The sequence below is a fragment of the Leucoraja erinacea genome, chromosome 34, assembly GCF_028641065.1.
Source record: "Leucoraja erinacea ecotype New England chromosome 34, Leri_hhj_1, whole genome shotgun sequence".
NCBI lineage: Eukaryota > Metazoa > Chordata > Chondrichthyes > Rajiformes > Rajidae > Leucoraja > Leucoraja erinaceus.
Genome location: NC_073410.1, coordinates 5,097,627 through 5,113,697, shown reverse-complemented (window position 1 = coordinate 5,113,697; position 16,071 = coordinate 5,097,627). Strand labels below are relative to the sequence as shown.

The following is a 16,071-nucleotide window of genomic DNA, read 5'->3' as shown; positions in this document are numbered from 1 at the left end:
AATTACCCCTCAGGTTCCTGTTAAATCTCCCTGCACCTTAACCCTCTGGTTCTCAATTCACTACTCTGGGCAATATACTCATGGTGACAAAAACTGAACACGTTCTAAATGTGGCCTCACCAAAATATTATTTAACTGTGACATGACCTCCCAACTTCTATACTCAATATCCTGACTGATGAAGGCCAATATACCCAAAGCCTTATCTAACTGTGTCGCTACTTTCAGGGAACTATGTACCTGCACTCCTCGATACCTCTGCTCTACAACACTTACCAGAGACCCACCATTCACTGTGTAGGTCCTGCCCATGTTAGTGCTCCCAAAATCAGATTTCTCTGTATTAAATTCCATCAACCATTCCTCAGCCTACCAGCCCAACCAATCAAGATCCTGCTGTAATTTTTGACAATCATCTTTGCTAACTACAATACAACCCACCTTAGAGTCATATGCAAACTTGCCCATCATGCCAAGTATGTTCTCATCCAAATCATTGATATAGATGACAAACAGCAATGGGCCCAGCACCGAACCCTGAGGCACACCACTAGTCACAGGCCTCCATTCCGAAAAACAACCTTCCACTGTCACCTTCTGCTTCCTTCTATGAAGCCCATTTTCTATCCATTCTGCTACCTCTCCTTGTAAATCTTGTATTTCTTGGATCTTCTATGTTATGCAAGATTCCAGCATCTGCAGTTCATTGTGTTCTCTAAAATGTCCACTTTCAATTAATTTTCAATAAATTTCTCATATTTATCGGAAATAAATGAAAACAGAATTAATCTACCTCTCAAAATATTTCCCGTTGAATTAATTATTTGATTCGATATACCCGGGTACTTGGCCAAAATAGTGGCCAGTGAGGCCACAATAAGGTAGGACAAAGAGAACTTGGATGAGTTGCAACAGTAAAGATTATTTTGTGGTGATGGCTGAGAGAAGCAAAATGTAAACAGTGCAACTGTGCAAGGTACCCTGTAAAATCGGTCAGTTGACTGAAACAATAGACTAGCAGATTACCATGCCATTGGCACTCGGCATACCCAACAGTCCCACACTGACTCAGTACTGCTCTTGGAGTATTAGTAGACGCAACATTCTTCACTCTCAGTGTGAACACCACCTTGCCTGCTGAGGCAAGTGGCAAGCCAAATGTATTCAGATAGTCTCTGAAGATGCACAAACACCAATAGCCAACGTCACCTTTTGAGTCAATCCACACTTCCTAAGAAATTAAATTTATTTCCATTTCCCAACTAAACTAGCACCTGTGAAAAAACCCACATCCTCGTTTTTAACCCTGCTGTTATTTACTGCTATTGATGTCACGAAGCACCCGGCTGAACAATTCCAAAACATTAGTTCTAGAATACTGGATGTATGAAAGCTGCCTATTTCCCGATCTCCATATCCATCGGTTACTTTAGTGAACAAAAATCTCATGATGTTGTATGTGATTAAATATCTAATGAACTCTCAGGGGTGGAGAAGTCCAAAGATCTCCAACACTCCAAGTGAAGAGATTTCACTAAATCTCAGTTTAAAATAAGTGATCATACCTCCTGTAACTGGACTGAGGAAACATCCACATTGTCAATCCCTCTTCTATTGCGATGAGCCTTTCTCATTCATCTAAACTCCAGTCCCACCCAAACCCCAGTAATCAATTAGCAATACAATCAATTAATCAATCCAGGAAGTAAATTTCAATCGGTCTGATGCAGCGAGAGGGTTAACAATATGCAGCAGTAAAATTATGCTTATTTTTTTATTCACAATAGAATAAAGGTCTCACACAATACCTGTTCGACAGGAACAATAGCAGCTTTCTTGCTTAAGGAGAAAAGAGGCAGGAGACTCTTGCCTAACGTACACAGACTGTCTCTCTATGGATGCTCAGGCATCTTTGGAGCAGTTCCCTGCAGCTGGATGATCCCACACCCTCTCCTCATCCCAACTCCAGGTGTGTGCGACGTTGAGAAGGGGCTCTCCCTCTTCTGTGTTACATCTGTCTGGAGCTCTCTTGCTGCTGACTACCAGAGCCAGCCTCTCGACTGGCAGTGTGGATTACAGTCAGTCCGGAGGGGAGCTCTCAACACGGCTTCACCACACGTGATTTCCCTCTCCCACCAACCCGCCCTCCCCTCCCCTCCCCAACCCTCTCCTGATTTCAATTATATTCAAGCCTGGTAATGAAATGCACAGTTAGTTTTGCAGCCTGGGAAAGCACACAGACAAAAGGCAGACACTCCAGGACACGACCAGAGCTGAGGCTAACCTGCTTAGAAGAGCAAATTAATGGCATCAAATTGTAGGCTGCGGGAACCACAAGGCTCCAGAGAGTACTGTATGATCTCCGATGAGTTTGGAAAAAAAAAAATATATATATATATATAACTGCTGGAGCTGCCATTTACTGCAAACTCCCACACATTCAATTCCCCACTGCCCGGGCTCAGGATCAAAGCAGACGGATGGTCTGAGCATTTCATCAAAGAGATTGCCGAGCAGTGATCTCAGAACCACAGAGTCCCCAAGGAGGGGTGCGGAGTGAGGGCTTGGGGGGGGGGGGGAGACTATTGCAGTGAGGGCATTGTTCTGACCAGCCCCGTCAGTTACATGGACTGAGCCAGGTCGGCCACTACGAAAGCTAAATGCATGTGCCTCATGGACCCTTCTCAGTGTTAATAAAATGGAAAGTGCTGGAAACACCCGTGTGTTGGAAGGAACTGCAGATAGACACAAAATGCTGGAGTAACTCAGCGGGACGGGTGGGCAGGAATGGGTGAGGTTTTGGGTCGAGACCCTTCTACAATTATGAAGAAGGGTCTCGACCCAAAACGTCGCCCATTTCTTCTATCCCAAGATGCTGCCTGTCCCGCTGAGTCACTCCAGCGTTTTGAGTCTTTCAGTGTAAACCAGCATCTACAGTTCCTTCCTACACAAGGAACATGCTGGTTTACACCAAAGATAGATACAGAAATGCTGGAGTAACTCAGCGGGATAGTTAGCGTCTCCGGAGAGTACTCCCAGTCTAAAGAAGTGTCTCGACCCGAAACACCACCCATTCCTTCTCTCCAGAGATGCTGCCTGACCTGCTGAGTTACTCCAGCATTTTGTGTCTATCTATGGTGCTGGAAACACCGGCAGGTCTGGCAGAGTCAACGTTTCAGGTCTGAGACGCTTGGGCAGAATTCCAACTCATTGACCATTCTGGAAGAGACCCACACCTAAAACATTAACTGCTTCTCTTTCCACAGTAGCTGCCTGACCAGCTGAGTTCTTCCAGCATTTTCTGGTTTGATACCCTGGAGGGATTCATGGGACACATATGGGTTGCCTTTATTTTTCAATGTTGAGACATTTTTTATTTCATTCTCTGCATGTTCCCCATATTCCATCTAAAAACCCTTAAAAAATGTTGTATGCTTCAATGAGGCCACCACTCCTTCTAAATACTGAAGATTAGAATGTTAGCTCACTCCACCTCCCCTCTTATGATAAACCCGCCATGCCAAGATCCAGTCTGGTGAATCTTCATTGCACTCTCCCAATAACGTCCATTAACTTTCTAGATGAAAAGATCAACATTTAGGCCTAGGTTTATTATCATTATTGTTGAGTGTACCGAGGAACAGCAAGAAACTTATGCTTGCTTGCTGTCCAATCTAATCAGATAATACAATACATGAATACAATCAAACCAAACAGTAGTACAAAAGGTTGAATGACAAGAAAGAAAGTACAGAATATAATTTCTCCACATTGTAGCCGGAAGAGTTCTACGGAAAAAAGTCCAATGTCTTTTGATGAACTGGATTTAAGTTTTTGGACTGGACCCTAGTTTATGCTAGGACCATTGAGAAGTCTGATAACAAATGGGAGGAAGCTGTTTCTGAGTCTGGTGGTACAAGCCTTCAAATTTCTGTATCTTCTGCCCATCGGGAACAGAGTGAAGAAGAAATAACTAGGGTGGGATCTCACCACAGCCTTAGATAGTTGGAGTAAAATAACTTTACTCTCATAATACAACTCTAGCAATAAAGGCCAACATTTAACTAGGCTTCCTAGCTGCCTGCCTCACCTGCGTGTTAGTTCTCAGTGCGCAGTCACCAAGGTCAGCCAAATCATTGATAGAGCAGACTCAATGGGCCGAATGGCCTAATTCTGCTCCTATGGTCCCTTTGAACACCAGTGTTTGTTTCCTTTAAAAAAAATACTCAGCACTTGTATTTTTTTTCCTACTGATGTTTTTGTTTCACACACCAGCCCATCTGCTCTGTTACTACCCACTCACTCAACTGGTCTGCGTCCTTTTGAAGCCTCTGTGCCTCCTCTTCCACTTAGTTTCATGTTGTCAGCACACTTGGGTACATTACCTTTGGCCTGTCAGCCACGCCACTGATGACGATTGTGAACAGTCAAGTCTTGTGGTATTCCATTAGTCACAGCCTGCCAACCCAATAATATATTCCAACTCTTTGTTTTGTAGCCGCTAATTAATTCTTAACCACACTAGTATATAACCTCCAACTCCATGTGTTCCAACCCTATGCATGACCTTACTGTGTGGGACCTTATCGACAGCCTCTGTACATCCAAATACAGGTTATCTATCATATTATCTGCTGGAGCATGGTAGTTGCATTCCTAAGAAACTTCATGTTATATAGAAGTTTCAATTAAGTGACCGCACTTCAGTAGAAGTTGCGATCACTGCCGTACATTGTATTGTGAGGAATGCCCGTCGGAAACCAGCACCATTGCGTCACTAGTGTTTTCAACGATTTAATAATAATAATAAATATACAGATTGTATTATGCAGACAATTGTGCCAATGGATGGGGAAGTGGGGCTAAGGGCCAGAGTTTCAATCTCACAATAACAAAGATATTTTTCCCACAAGATTTTCAAAAATAGTCTAGAGTGTTTAATATTAATGTGAAGAGGCAACACAGCAATTAAATTCTTGCTTGCGACAGCATTTCTGGCCCAAGGAAGGATTTTGAAAACGAAATAAAAGTATTTTCAATGACAATAAGTTTATTTTTGCTACTGCAAGCTAAAACTAACAAAGGCTTATATATATATATTATTTAATAGAGCAGCATTGTGCAAATGTTTACTGCAGGAAGGAACTGCAGATGCCGGTTTGAACCGAAGATAGACCCAAAATGCGTGAGTAACACAGGGGAACAGGCAGCATCTCTGGAGAGAAGGAATGGGTGACGTTTCAGGTCGAGACCCTTCTTCTGACTAATTGCTTATCAATTTCAGTGGTCACCCATGGTTAAAATGGCAGCTGTGTTCTTCGAGACAATAATGTTCAATTACTGCAGGGAATTACATGGAAACAGGATTTTTGGTGTCTATGCTGCTTTTATTCAAGACTTGTCAATTCTAAAATAAATTTGAACTGGTTCTCTCCTCCACAAACAAAATCTAGTTTATAATTAATTATTTTACATAATGCAAATAATGTTCCCTAATTTGATACGTGCCAACTATGACGTTAAATTAAACTAATCCCATCTGCCTGCTTGTGTTCTATATCCCTCCATTCCCTGTCTGTTCATGTGCCTGCCTAAATGCCTCTTATTATTAGTGACTAAAACATTTCCCAACTATGAATACAAGGCTGGCAGATCAATAGGTCCCTCTTTTAAAAAAAATCTATTTTCCTTCTTAAATAGTGTCATAGTGATACAGTGTGGAAACTTGTCCATGCTGGCCAACATGCCCCAGCTACACTAGCCCCACCTGCCCATGCTTGATCCATATCACTCCAAACCTGTCCTATCCATTTACCTGTCTAACTGTTTCTTAAATGATGGGATAGTCCCTGCCTCAACTACCTCCTCTGGCAGCTTGTTCCATACACCCACCACCCTTTGTGTGACCCTTGGTCTCCACCCTTAGTGGAGTCGCATTTGTCAGGACATTGGTGAACCTGATGGGTTTTTAACAACAATCCAGTAATGTCATGATCATCATTGCTGCGTCTGGCTTTAATTACGTGAATTTAAATTTCCTGCTGCCATGACTGGATCAATGGTGCAGAACGCTGCTGATGGCTCAATAATTTAACCTGTGTTATTATATACCTTGAAATCGTTTGTGTGCATACTTATTTACTCAAAGTGGATATAACGCAAATTACAATTACAATACATGTGCGATAACACCAGGATAAGCGCTCAACCAAGAAAAACCAAGCCCACAGCCAAAGTACTATCTATTATACCAACTTATTCTAAAGACTGTAACTAACTCCGTATGCAATAAACAGCAACCTACAACCTAACAAACACATTAAAAAAACGTATCGTGTAGATGCCATCAATTTGTTCACATTAGTAATGAATGGACTTACGTGTCTAAGTTCCTTTAATTGAATATTTAAACCTTTTTAAATACTCCAGTGACTTCAATTTTGCAGCGAAAAACCTTCCTGCTTTTCTGATAGAAGTGGATCGCCACTTATCGTCCCCATCATACACCTCTCTCCTAACACAAAGTATTTAACACTGTAACACTGAAAAGTACAAGCTGCGTGATTTCACTGGTCGGTTGAAATTAATTGTCACTCACTTTCACCTTGCTTGTCTGCAGTCTTTTCCTCTGCAGTGTTCCTTGTGCTTTTTGTCCACTAGAATTTCAAGAGTTGACTCTTCAAATCTTTTACACGTCATCTTTCTATGACGATCCTTAAACATCCAAATTCTAATGAAATAAATAAATTGCAGTGATCATCACAAACTGGAAATACTGCAATTTCACACAAGCCCTCACATGCCCTTGTGAACTCAGCAGCATCCTCTGCAGTTAGCTTGCAGTACTGTTGCTGCTGTGTTCCTAATTACTGCATCTGGCTACGAGTTCACAAGTGATAGGAGCAGAATTAGGACATTCGGCCCATGAAGTCTACACCGTCATTCAATCATGGCTGATCTATCTTTCCCCCTTAACCCCATTCTCCTGCCTTCTCCCCATAACTCCTAACACATATACAGATGTTACATGGATTTACATACATGAAGTACACCATGATGAAAATAGAAATGGGGCTTGTAATTCTGTTTCACCCTATTAGAAGTGTTAAATTCCTCTGCATCTCCCTGTTTAAGTTAGGAAACACCTACCTTGTGCACAGGAAGCTCATAGCAATATGATAATAGCTATCAGATTCGGTGGTGCAGTTAAAAAATAAATATTGGCCCCAGTAATGGGGGATAATGTCTGCTGAAATTCATGCCATGGGATCCATTATGCCTCCTCAGAAGGTCAGACAGGACCTTGTGTTAATATCCAAACACTCTGGCCCCTAACCCCCTTTCACCCCATTGAAGCAGTTGTCTACATACTATAATTTTATATAACTTGTTTATTAGGAAACAGCTCCTCTGGTAGTGTGGTACTCCCTCAAGTCTCTGGAGTAGGATGTGAACCTGTAGTCTTTTAACCCACAAACAAGGGTTTGTCCCCCTGCTGAGCCACACCTGACAGACACAGCAAACAAGTCACTAGTCCTTTTCACAACCTTCCTGCTTCAGAAAGTGGAGCGAGATAACTTACCTATTGGATTACCCATTTTGTCAGATAATATATGTGCAATGTATACTCCAATATGTGTACTGCAGACTAGCTTGTACTACCCGTACATTAGTTCTATCCTACACACTAGGGAAAATTTACAGAAGCCAATGAACCTACAAATCTGCACTTGTTTGGGATGTGGGAGGAAACTGGAGCACCCAGAGAAAACTCATGTGATCACAGTGAGAACGTTCAAACTCCGTACAGACAGCACCCAGAGCCTGGATCAAACCCGAGTCTCTGGCACTGTAAAGCAGCAACCCTACCAATTGGGCCATTGTGCTGTCCATTTATTTTTAAATGTTTTGCAGCTGCTTATTCATGGCTGTATTCATCATACACATTTGATAACAGTGTAAAAGGCCTTGGTGGGCATAAGGTGCAATCGAAGGGTCTTGGTTTCCACCCCCTGTGGCATAACTGGTGCTTGAGTCAGGGGTTATGGGAAGAAGGGAGGAGAATGGGGTTAAATGGGAAAGATAGATCAGCCCTAATTGAATGAAGGAGTAGACTTGGAACGGAATACTTTATTGTCACGTCACAAGACAGTGAAATTCTTCGCTTGTATACTCAATTTATACAAATAGTGACCACCTCGTGTCTTGACGCTGGGAAAGTTACAAAGTATGCCGGCTCTTTTTGTTCCTCTCCCCTCATGGTGGTCCTCCCACACCAGGTCCCCATTGTCCTTTGTTCTCCCTTCCTCCCCAATGTCCATTGTTCTTCTCCACCCCCCCACGCCAGGTCCTCCATTGTCCTTCCCTTCCCTTCCCTCATGGCGGCCCTCCACGCTCTCACCAACCATCGACCGTCGACCCCCGAGGCATGATGGGCCGAATGGCCAAATTCTGCTCTTATGCACACACCCCAGGGGAAGGGGTTGCAGCAGCAACAGTCAAACTTTCAGGAAGACGTGGGACAAGTAACGACAGGTGGCGCAATGGGCTAAGTGCTCGGCTGGCGACCGGAAGGTAGCCGGTTCGAATCCCGCTTGGAGTGCATACTGTCGTTGTGTCCGTGGGCAAGACACTTCACCCACCCTTGCCTGTGTGTGAATGACTGGTGGTGGTCGGAGGGGCCGTAGGCACAGATTAGCAGCCACGCTTCCGTCAGTCTGCCCCAGGGCAGCTGTGGCTACAGAAGTAGCTCACCACCACCACCGAGTGCGACTGAGGAGTGAATGAATAATGCGATGTAAAGCGCCTTGAGTATCTAGAAAGGCGCTATATAAATCCCATCCATTAAGTAAGATGGCAGCTCCGAAGAAGGGTCTCGATCCAAAACTTCACCCATTCCTTCTCTCGAGATCCTGCATGTCCGCTGAGTTACTCCAGCATTTTATTTATCTTCTTTAAATAAGAATGCAGGCAGCATCTGGTGGAGACACCCCTCAAACAAGGGAAGGGAGCCACATGAGTGGCAAGGGTGCTTGGAATAAAGGATAATTTGTGATAGAATACTAATGTATAAACACTGAGAATATCAGAAGAAATTTTGCACTATTCTTTTTTAGTATATATTTTTTATTATTCTGAATAATGCTTATTTTGGGGAAAAGAATGATAGTAGACACTGCAGCAGCACACTGATCTTTGAAGGGCAGAGTCCAGTGGAAACCCCCCTCAAACAAGGACGTGGATATCACCTCACAGAGGCCACAAGGGTATTTTGTTTAAAGATAGGTGTGAACACTACAAATGTATGAATCAAGTGAATGAAAGTACGGAATCAAGGGCTATGGGGGAAAGCAGGAATGGGGAACTGATTTAGGATGATCAGCCATGATCTTATTGAATGGCGGGGCTGGCTCAAAGGGCTGAAGGGCCTATTTTCTATGTTTCTAAGACACTGAGAATGAGTTTTTGCAATCTTTGGTTTTGTATATAATTTTTCTTTTGCAGAGTTTATTTTTGGGGGAAACAATGGCAGGCGTTCCATGAAAGGTGAACCCAAGACAGACATGGTCTTGCACAAAACTTGAGAAGTTTAATGCTACTTCTGTTTATATTCTTATATTTAGACTTACCTCTTCTCCCACATCCATTCTCATTCCATTTACTCAATCAAGAAAATCAATGCGATTATAATCGTGCTAACTGAACAAGGTGAAGTGTTCACATCAGTAATACCCGAGTTGCCATGGAAGCAGTACAATTGCATTTCCATCCTCTCCCAATAGAAGTAACTAATCCCTTGATCATAATACACAGGGCAGCATAGAAGGAGCGGGAACAATGGGGCTACTATTCATTATCGGCAGCTTCTCACAAAGGCAGAAACTTCAATGGCAATTGAAGTCTTGGATCGCTGATGTGGGTCTTCCATACCGTAGCAGATAGGAGGGTGATTAAGATTGTGTTGGACTAATCCAATGAAATGATAGGAGGTTTCTGTGGAGTTGGGGTTGGGTGGAGTTGGGTCAGGTTACTGGGTTGCCAAGATCATTGGGAGGCACAGTGGCTCAGCTGGTAGAGTTGCTATCTCACCGGCGCACACGATCCAGGTTCGATCATGACCTTGTGTGTTGTCTGTGTGGAGTTTGCACGTTCACCTTGTGACCGTGTAGGCTTCCTCCAGTTTCCTTCCACATCCCAAAGACATGTGGGCCGAATGGCCTCATTCTATTCCGATTCCTTATGACCTTGTGACAGTCACAACCACAGACTAATAATGTGCAGTTTCAAAGATGTCGATAGCATTTCTAAATATTCCATTTATCACAAAACAATGGCCCAATCTCCTCAAATATTTTGGGAGGTGGAGATGGTGCCTGATGAACTAGAAAGTGAATTACAAATTGAATTGAATTCCAAGTTATGGAATGAAACAGCACAAATGTTGGCTGCTTTCCCAAGGGATTTCAAGGCAGCCATAGACTTGCTATAGAGATCAAATATTGACTAATTAAGCAGGCAATAAATTAAGGCGAGTTGTAATGGAATAGCCTTTTGGGACTGGGAGTTTGCAGATGACACTAATGTGTGTGGTATCATAGACAGTGAAGATTGTTATCAAAAATTACAGCAGGATCTAAATCAGTTGGGCAAATGGTCTGAGCAATAGTTAATGGAGTTTAATCCAGAAAAGTGCATGGGATTAAATTGTTTGAGGATATGGTTAGTTAAATGGACAATGGTAGTGGTACATTTAGAACTTCAGAATGTATGTGATTAGCGTAGTATACCGCTGGCTGTTGAGAATTGGCTGACAGGCAGCAACCAAGGATTGGGATTAAATAGGTGGGGTAACACAGAAACCCTGATCATTCAGTCTTCTTCAGCTGGTTGGATGAGGCAGCCAAATAGCACATTTCCAGTTTTGCTGATGATATAAAACTTGGAAAATGCTTGAGCAGTGAGAAGGATGTAAATAGTTTTTTGGGGGAGTCCAGAACCAGGGGCCACAGTTTAAGAATAAGGAGTAAGCCATTTAGAACGGAGATGAGGAAACACTTTTTCTCAGTCTGTGGAATTCTCTGCCTCAGAGGGCGGTGGAGGCAGGTTCTCTGAATGCTTTCAAGAGAGAGCTAGATAGGGCTCTTAAAAATAGCGGAGTCAGGGGATATGAGGAGAAGGCAGGAACGGGGTACTGATTGGGGATGATCAGCATGATCACATTGAATGGCGGTGCTGGCTCGAAGGGCCGAATGGCCTACTCCTGCACCTATTGTCTATTAAAGGGATAGAGACAAGCCGAGTGTGTGGGCCAGAACATAACAGAAGGAATATAATATGGCATTGTGAAGTCATTTACTGTGGCACACAAAACAAGTTTAAATTGCTTTATTGTTGTGAACACCGAGATAAAGTGAATAGCTTTTGTTTGCATGCTACGCAATTAAATCAGGTAATACTGTACATAAATATAATCAAGCCATACACAAGCACAATAGGTAGAGAGGGCAGAAACATGCATAGTGCAGCGTACAGTTTCTCAACATTGTAGTATAACCATTTGAGGAAAAGTCCAATGTTCACAATGATGTTGGTTGAAAATTAGGAAATGTATCCTAGCTTCTGGAAGGACCGTTCAGAAGTCAAATAACAGGGGAAGAAGCTGTTCTCGAGTCTGAAAGTACACAATTTCAAGCTTTTGTATCCTCTTTGTGGTGGGAAGCAGGGGAAAGTGGAAATGACAAGGGTGGAAAAGGTCCTTGATTATGTTGGCTGCTTTCCCAAGGGAGTGAAGTGTAGATGTAGTCAATGGTGAGAAGTCTGGTCTGGGTGCTGGAGTGATCCACAACTTTACAATTTCTCATGGTCTTGGGCAAAGCAGTTCCAAAACCAAGCCAAGCTCTTGATACAACCCGGCAGTATGTTTTCAAAACAGTTCAACTGTAGAGGTTGGCAAGAGTCTTTAGATTAATGTCAAATATCCTTTGTCTTCTGAGGAAGTAGAAATGGTGGTATGCTTTTTTGGTGATGATGGAATTCAGTGGCTCAAATATGTCCTTCATCTAAATCCATCCTGTGCCTTTATCCCAATAAGGTAGTTTCAATTATGTCAATGCACAAATTGGATGCCTGGACCATTGTCTTGGTGATTCGAGCTACCATCATCATAATGATCTGCCCGACGGTACTGCCGACTGCTGTAGTGGTGATCTGGAGGATGAAGCGTACCACCGCCATCTTGCTGGAGGGAGCAATACGAAGCAGGATCCATCCACTCCTTGCTGAATACTTGAGGTTATTTTCAACACGGCATCCACCTCGGATGGGTAGGGCAGTGCTTCATACTCTGGATCAAACCCAGCTGTAAAAGGTAGAAGAATTTATGGGTCATTCTTTGAAAAGTGTAACAAAAATGTCACACACACACGTGACCAGATGGCATCACATAAAGTGATACATTTTAAAAAATTCTTGCAGAGATGATTAATCGTATTCATTGTTGTTTTCCTACCGACAAACCTATAATGCATGTCTGCTAAAGATATGAACATTCTAGCTTTTTTTTTTAAATTCAGTTTGTAAGATAAAACTAAGTTATGAAAATAAAATGCTTCCGTGTGAGATCACACATGTGACCAGTTATGTTTGACCTCTAACCCTGAACAAACATTGTCAGCATAACAAACATTTCTCTTGATAAACTTTCAAAAAAAAGAATCATATATACAGTATGAAACAATATACCTGTAATGCTTTCAGAATTAGAAGAGATGCATTCCCACAATTTTTCATATTTTTTTGGTCACACACATGACTAAGAGTGGTCCTTGTGTAAATTATAGATCTAATTTGCAGTAAAGCATTTTGTTTCTAATTTCAAAGAATCGCAATGTTGGTTCAATAATTAATGTATGGAGTCTTTTTACCAGGGTAAGATCATCAAGAAATACACTTCATAGTCAGTCATACAGATTGGAAACATGGCCTTCAGTCAAACTAGTCTGTGCTGACCAAGATGCCCCATCTCAACTAGTCCAGTTTGCTTGCATTTGGCCCATATCCCGCTAAACCTTTCCAATGCATGTACCTGTCCAGGTGAAAGGGGAAAAAGCTATAGGGAACTGAGGGACAAGTTTGTCCACTTAGAGAGTGGATGGTATAAATACGAGCAGCCAGGGAAAGTAGTTGAGGGACAATAACAACATTTCAAAGCTACTTGGACAGGTACATGGATAGAAAACGTTTAGAGGGATATGAACCAAACGCAAGTAATGAGACTATTTTAGATGGGTCATCTTGGTTGACAGGGTTAAGTTGGGCCAAAGGGCCTATTTCTATGCTGCATGCAGCATAGAAATTATCTTTACAATCTTTACAAATTATTGTTAGCTGGTGTACAATTATAAACATAATAGATCATTGCTATGGAAAGACAGACTCTGGCACCATCTAGTGACAAAAAGATGGCCTGGTCTTGCTCACATAAAATATCAGATGCAGCCAGTTAAAAAAACTCAGTTTGGTTCTTAAAGTCATGCGTTCACCGAGCACAAATCTACTGAAGCAACAGATTTCATGAAAGACATCTCAAAATATTAGGAATTGTTCTTTAATTAACTTTCATTATAATGTTTCTCTCTTCATTGATGTTTCCTGATGGGGTGAAATTTCCAGCATTTTGTTTTTTTATTTCCAGCATTTGCCATTTTTGTTCAAATTTACCTCTAATATCCCCTGCTAGTGCCAGACTAACAGACTGAAGAAGGGTCACAACCCACAATGTTGGCTGGCCATTTCTTCCATAGAGGTTTGCATCACCCATTGAGCAACACATTTCTTTTGATCAAGATTCCAGCATCTGCAGATTCCTGTGGCTCTAAATTACTGTGTACAGTTCCTTGACATTTAATGACTGGGGCCAGCTGAAAAATAAAGACCTTTGATGCCTGCAATTTGCATTTACATAATTGAGATCTTCAAGAAAATGTCAGCTTGTGTACAATTGTTTCACATGAACCATGTTGTGTAAAGTTGTGTGAAACCTTCTACCCAGCTTGAAGCTCAAATTCCCAGCCCAAATGTTGCATCTTTTATCACGAAGCACTATAAATAGAGAAGTAGGACATTCAGACAAAATACATGTAAATGGCAGACTTGGGGAGTACGTTTTTCTGGTGATTTCTAAAATAATCAGTGTGGAATAAATTACTCTTTTTGGTAGCTCTTACCAGAGGTTTTGTTGGAATGAGTGAGGGTACATTGCAGATGCTCTGGATCTCTTCGGGCAAGGCGGCAACTGTCAGTGCGCAGATTGGTCCACAGAAGGTCCACGATAGCCAAGATCTGAGATCAGGGGTCCATCAATATTTAATAAAGAAAAAAGTTTAAAAACAAAATCAACAGTAAAGGCATCTAAATTAAACATAATTGTAAATTGAAAATCTCTTTTTGAATGTAAATGTTAACACTTACATCGACGACTGGTGATCTTTGCTTGCCCAAGACAGCATAGAAGGAGGTTGAGGTGGAAGGTTACTGGGAGTCCTCCGTATCCGTCGGTGAACTCGGAGCCAGAGACAGGGGCAAGGGCACAAAGAGGGTCAGTGAATTAGTTTAGTTTAGAGATACAACACAAAAAAACAGGCCGTTCGGCTCACCGAGTCTATAACCGTACAGCGATCCCCGCACATTAACACTATCACACAGTAGGAGCAATTTATAATTTTTACTGTACCCAATTAACCTACAAACCAGTACACCTTGAGTGTGGGAGTTAACGGATGATCTCAGAGAAAACCAACGCAAGTCACGGGGAGAACAAACAAATCCCATAGAGAGCACCCGTAGTCAGGATCGAACCTGGGTCTCTGGTGCTGTAAGGCAGCAACTCTGCCGTTCCGCGCTTGGTTGAGGCAGCAGTTGGGTGAGATATGGAGATAGCAGATGTCGACGGCAGGTTTGTTGCTACCAAATGTCAGATTTCCTCGCGATGTTTGGGTGACTTCTATTTTTTTTTTCCTCTTTGCAACACTGCAGCCGAAAAGCACACCTTTGAGCGACGTTCAATATATGGATCACCTTCGTCAACAAGAACCAAAGCACTCACAATGAAATGGAAACATTGCTGTTTGATTTCAAACGACCGAGCCTCTTCTTTCCTTCCTTATCTTCCTGCTCAAGCAAATCTTGAGGCAAAAGTTTTGTTTTAATGTTTGCCATAATTCCTGCATGTCTTAAAAACTCCACATCTTCAGAACCTACTTAGTCAAACAATTTTTTTTTCCTCCGTTTTTAGATAAATCACTGTTAAATCTAAAGCTTCTAAGGTAATGCACTAGACGTGAGCAGTTTTCTCAAACGCCATTCACACTTGCACAACCAACCACGTCCCAAGCCTCACCAACAAACATAACGGGTCAGAATTCAGTAGTATGGAGTCCAAGACGACTGGGGACCTTTTTCTGCTGCAGCCTTCATCCGTCTTCCAAGTCGTTGTGATGCTCCACTAAAGTCAGCCATCATCCTCCGCCTGCTCCACCGTTGAGGTCTTGGTTGGATTGCTCCGTCAGGGACCTCCTCCTCGACCGTACCGCCATGGGTGGCCCCCACCAGGAGTATAGCTCCAGACGGCATCACTCTCAGGATCACACAAACTTCTCCACCACAAGGTGACAATCCACGGACATCCTATTATGTTTAAGTTGACATACACGGATCACTTATACTGCATATGCCACAGATAGGAGACATTATTGGCTTCAAACTACGGATAGTTTTGTAGAACTTTCTTCAAGGGATCCATCAGGTTCTCCATCACTCCATTTCTTCAGTTAAGCCATTACAAACGTCTCCTGATAGATTTAACACCCGAGCCATTTATAGCCACTGAGGACACATCGCTACAACAGCATCACACAAGAACAAGCCTTTACATGTAGGAACTACATGTAGGAACAGACGCTGGTTTAAATAGAAGATAGGCACAACAAGCTGGAGCATCTCTGGGGAAAAGGAATATATGGCATTTAGGGTCGAGACCGTTCTTCTGACTGGAGTCAGCGGAATGTGAAATGA

The 16,071-nt window shown here is 42.4% G+C and overlaps 1 protein-coding gene and 1 long non-coding RNA gene across 2 annotated transcripts in view; both read right to left on the bottom strand.

Annotated features, from left to right (window-relative positions):
* LOC129712929 (PH and SEC7 domain-containing protein 1-like) overlaps positions 1-2,075 on the bottom strand; it is a 132,824-nt gene extending 130,749 nt beyond the window's left edge. Inside the window, exon 1 of the mRNA XM_055661706.1 lies at positions 1,809-2,075. The gene's annotated coding sequence lies outside the window, so the exon portion shown is untranslated. The remainder of the gene's footprint in view (positions 1-1,808) is intronic.
* An 8,638-nt stretch (positions 2,076-10,713) lies between these two features.
* LOC129713076 (uncharacterized) lies at positions 10,714-14,687 on the bottom strand. Its single transcript, XR_008726180.1, has 3 exons — positions 14,470-14,687; positions 14,226-14,340; positions 10,714-12,358 (listed from the first exon to the last, which is right to left on the bottom strand). It is a non-coding gene; the product is annotated as an uncharacterized LOC129713076 (long non-coding RNA).
* Between the last annotated feature and the right edge of the window lie 1,384 nt (positions 14,688-16,071).